Below are 5,323 nucleotides of genomic sequence, written 5' to 3' on the forward strand. Positions count from 1 at the left end.
AATTCCCTGGGACTATAATATACCAGTAATGTACATTTTGAATCTCTTAAGAGCTAGGCACAATATGAGAGTGGTTTCCAAACATTGTTTATTTGATAATAACACTGTGTTTTCCAGTGCTTAATGGGAACAGTGTTCAGAAGAGCACATGCTAGGACAAGCTGCTGACTTAGAAAACCATTTCTGTATATCTGGTATAAGATTATACTTTAGTTAACTGAAGGTGACTGACCATAAATTCTAACTCTTGGATGCTTGAGTTAGTATGACTTTGCACTGTGAAATAACAACAGCCAGAGCTCAGTTTCAAATGGTTTTGCGGTTAGTTCCATGGAGGATTATAGGAAAAGCACCAGGCTACAAGGAGAATTTATACTAGTCCTTGTGCTTTGGAGGTCTTAGTTCCATTTCCAGTGGTGTTGGATGGATAATCCCTAAGGTTCCCTACAGCAGATAGAACCAGAGTTAATATAAAGAGAAGTCTCAGCACAGCAGAAAATGCTAAAGACAGAAAGGGGAGGACCCAATCAACCCTGACAGCATTGAAACCAGTCATTTCTTTGGGCCGCCTGGGTGGCTCATTTGGCTAAGTGTCAAACTCTTGATTTAGGTTCAGGTCATGATCTCAGGGTCCTGAGACCAAGCCCTGATTCAGACTCTATGCTGGGCCTGGATCCTGTTTAAGATTCTTCTCTTCCGGGATCCCTGGGTGGCGCAGCGGTTTAGCGCCTGCCTTTGGCCCAGGGCGCGATCCTGGAGACCCGGGATCGAATCCCACATCGGGCTTCCGGTGCATGGAGCCTGCTTCTCCCTCTGCCTATGTCTCTGCCTCTCTCTCTTTCTCTCTCTGTGACTATCATAAATAAATAAAAATTAAAAAAAAAAAAAAAAGATTCTTCTCTTCCTTCTGCCCCTCCCCACTCCTCTCTAAAAAAAAAAAAAAAAAGTCATCTCAGAAATTGAAGAACTGAACACAAGGTTTCTGCCTTACCTGCAATGCCCTTTGTAACAAGCATAGGAACAACCAATAAGCAGTCTTCTTTGCAAAGGAATTAACCTATTTCAAGATTTTATGGGGTTTTAAGATTATAGAGCCTTAGGCAAGGGTACAAGTACAATTAAAGAAGGAAGAAGAACACTAGGAATGGTAGAGGATGTCAAGTCCAAGATGGATGACCAAAGCAAATAAAGTAATGCTGGGGAAGCTGTTCACATCTATGGGAACCACTAGCACCCTAAAAAATAATGCAAATGACCCATGATTTATTTACCCATACCAAAACTAGCAGAAGTTCCAGGTTAGTATCTTGTTACTAAAAAGGCATTAACTTTAAAACTTTCTTTTTTTTTTACCTAATATGTGTTTATCCTTTCTACCCTGCTCACATTCCATGTAGATAAGTTGTCTTACATTATTAAATCATGTAGAAAAATTCAAGGTAAAAAAAAAAGATCAAAATCAATTAAGAGGCAGGCATCTGCGTTTAATTAGTTGCTACAACTGTGCATTCGAACCAGCTTTCTGTTAGCTGACACTTGTTTTTTAGTAGAAGGAAGTATCCAAGTTCACTGAAAAGAGATTAATTGACCTTCCAGGTACATATTCCAGGACGTCTTTATTGCTGGCATATTTATATAAAAAGCAATAGGTAAGGGAAGTCTTCACCTGTAATGTTGGTCCCATCCCACACCCTTCCTCACCATCTCAGCCCAAACTCTGCATGAAGTCCTCTCAGAGGTATTGCTCTTCCCTGATGTTCATTTCATCCATCTCACAGAATCTTCAAAAGCAAGCTGCAGGTTAAAGAAACTTCCAGCTTCTTCTGCCATCTCTCTGGAAGGTGAAACTGGGAAATTGGGTTGCCGATCCCTTATGCATAGTTTTGGGCCTGAAACTGGGCTAGGCTAGCCCCTGGGGATGGAAAACTGAGGGGTTAAATATTCCAGCTGGATCTGGTCCAGGCTATGAAGGCAACTGAGGTTTCTGTGTCACCTGGGGAGATTCAATAAGCAAGAAAAGCAGGCCTAGAGTTAGGCTTGGTATCTTCCTTGTGCTGAATTCCTCAGGAACTTAACACTGTTAGGTTGTAGGATACATGTAAGTGTATGTGTAAGATGTATAAAGTCACAAAAATTATCATCAGATGAAGGCTGCCTAATTACCACCATAGAAAAAGCTATAAGAAAACCTTCAATTGTCATCATCATTGCAACACTTACAGAGAACTATAGTTTTCTATAGTTTTCTTCCATTAGCTGAGTCCATCCCAGGAGCGTATCATCTTATCCCTTCAATTAGGAAACATTTGGAAAACTAAGATAATAAAATGTGTATATGTTGAGTTCATTTCCTTGTTCTTTCCTCGGCATCTACTCAATGTAAGGAAAGATTTGAGAGACTGTAGCAAAATGAATGTGCAAGATTTTCCTTGGACTGTACAGTACCACTCAAATCAAAATTCAGTTGACTTTTTGACAAATTCTGAATTGTTTTTAGAGCTGACATCCCCAACAAGGGCCTCAGTATTAGTAAGTCTGAGTCTTTCATACCAGATGCAGAACTGAAGTCCTTCTGAGAAGACAGGGAAGCCTGCTTCCCACTTTTAGGGAATGCCAGCCCAGAACCAATCTAGTGTGGTGCCAGGATGGCCTAGAACAGGGATTCTCCACCTTGGTATTATTGACATGTGGTGGGGATAAACTCTGGCATGGGGGGCAGGGAAGAGGCTGTCCCCTATGCTAAGGCATGTTTAGTATCCTACTAGATGCCCACTAGATGTCAGTAGTACCTCTGCTCAGGTGTGACAAGCAAAATGTCAACCATCCCTGGGGGGTAGGGAGAATAAGCCCAGTTGAGAAACACTGGCCTAGATGTTGGGCCAAAGCCTTTCACAAAAACTGGACTTTAAATCTGCCAAGTGCCCAGATAGATCTGGGGTTGCAACTCCCAGATTTCTATGTCAAAAAAGAAAAGAAAGAATTTTGGTCTGAAACTTTTAAGGTTAAGTCTTACTGGTAGGCTATCTCAATCATTTACAATCCCAACATGGCTCCGGGAGAATTTAGGATTTTCAATAGTTCTAAATTCCCATAAACCCACCAGGATATTAGCTGCCATAGGGAGACCCAAGAACACAAAAACACTCTTTAACGTGATGACAGCTTCATTCCTCATTAGTATTTAACTCCAAATGAGTTGTTCATTCATTTCAGAATGTCCAATTAGCGCAAAGTCCAACTCAACTCTTGAGACATCTTGGCCAACCACGGTAATTTTAGTTTTCATATAGTTGATACTGATCCTTTCTGATAATAATTAGACGATGGGTTCAACAGTGTTTTAGGGCCATTCCAACAAGTAATATTAAGATTATATCATCAACATAAAAGTAGACGTGTGTCTTCTCAGTTTCCATGACAGGCAGAGAAGCATCCAAATTATCTAATTTCTGCATCATTACTTAAATACATGTTTAACAGAAGAATGGCCTTGTTTTATATCACTTAAATTGGATTTTGAGTTGACAAAAAGCATGTCTTTCTCACGTAGATTTTGGCGATGGTATTTATTATGAATTGGGCTTTGAGAAGCACTCATGGCCTGAGATATGTGATCAGGTTTAATAGACTGGCCTATAAAAAAAAATTCTTTGCCTTCATATTCAAAACCAATAAAACAGCAAGAAATCTTAAGAAAAGTTTTGTATTTCTCTTATATTATTTTATCAGTGGCAGGATAGGGCGTACAGCACTCATCAGTACTAAGCCAGTTCTACATAAACTCTAAAACCACTTTACGATTATGCTAAACACAGAAGTACAAATTATAAATGTCCCACAGAGTGCTAACTCTGTCATTTGTGAGCAATAAAGATGCCCCCTTTTTGAGCTGAAGAGCTAATTTAGCAAAGATTGAGATCCATCCCTCAGGAGAGTCTCTAAACTCGGTGGGACAGAGATAAGCTCCTGAGACACTTCTGAAGTGAATGAAGGGCTTTTAATAGGCATTTGTTTTATTTAATTCCAACTAAGAGGCCAGGAAGATGTGTTAACAGGCAGAAGGATCCTTACAGAAAAGTCCAGTGTAATTGTCATCTGATCCCCAAAAAGATTTGTGCTCCTACAATTACAGAATCCATTGCTTGGGTGTCAATGTCCCAAAATCTACACTTGGTATTGTTTCTGACAAACAAACCCAAAGACTCCCTCCAAAATCTATTATAATCTGATTTTTGGAAAGGACAAGTTGCTTATGAAAACATTTGAACTTAATAAAGTTTATGTATGACTCATCTGGGTTCCGTTTGCAGTATTATCTCGATGATACAGCCAGGCTGCATGGTTTACTGGCAGGCCTTCTGCAGGAAAGAGACAGGCCCATCCACAGCCCAGAAATGGAGGCTTCTAGGCCAGTGGTTCCCAAGCTGGGTCTAAAGACTCATTATATTGAAATCACCTGAGCACCTATGTAAACTACAGATGCCAATTACCCACCTCAGATATAATGAATCCAAATCTTGGAAAGAGGAGTCCCTGGAACCTGTATTTTAGTGAGCATCCAAAGGTGATTCTCCAGCACAGTGGAATCTGACCTCGAAAGATGGATACATGAACCTTGATTTGCAGTTTAGTTTCCTTACATCCAGAGATTGTCTGCTTTGGAGTGGTGTTTGGTCAGTCATGGTGACCATATGTTGAGTGCCAGATGCAGTGTAAGAGGGGGTGTGGACTTTCAAACCCAGATATCCACAGCTCCTTTCCAGTTCCCACTCTCCACCACACACCACCCTTACTTGAGCCACTATTTCTCATTAAATCCATATGCACATATGCAGACACACACTTATAAAAGATAATAAAAGTACTTTCCTGACTCCTTTCTCTGGATGAACCTGCACTCTGACTTTTCCAGAGATGTTAGTCTGACCCTAAGAATAAGTGTTGCATATGCCAGAGAAAAATGGGAGCCTTGCCTCTTTTTCTCTCCCCTTCCAATTGCAGTGATTATTTTGTTTTTAAGAGACCCTCCATTCCTTCATGAAAGCCTTACAAAAACTACTTACCATATGTACTTGACATTAGCACCACTCTCAAGCATCAGTTTATATATTCTGATAAATACATACCACCTTCTCTATTCTCTTTCTCATTGGCCATCCCTACAATCTACAGTTATTGTTACCAAATAGTGGAATCTAGAATAAAAAATAGGAGAAGCCTATGTAAAAAGAAAATGTGCAAGAGGAATGAAAAGAGATTAACATCTCCTTCTGGAGTGAATTAACCCTTCTCATTAACCCTTTGTTATGTCATAGGACAGAAG

This window comes from Canis aureus, chromosome 1 (assembly GCF_053574225.1).
Source record: "Canis aureus isolate CA01 chromosome 1, VMU_Caureus_v.1.0, whole genome shotgun sequence".
In the NCBI taxonomy this organism is placed as follows: domain Eukaryota; kingdom Metazoa; phylum Chordata; class Mammalia; order Carnivora; family Canidae; genus Canis; species Canis aureus.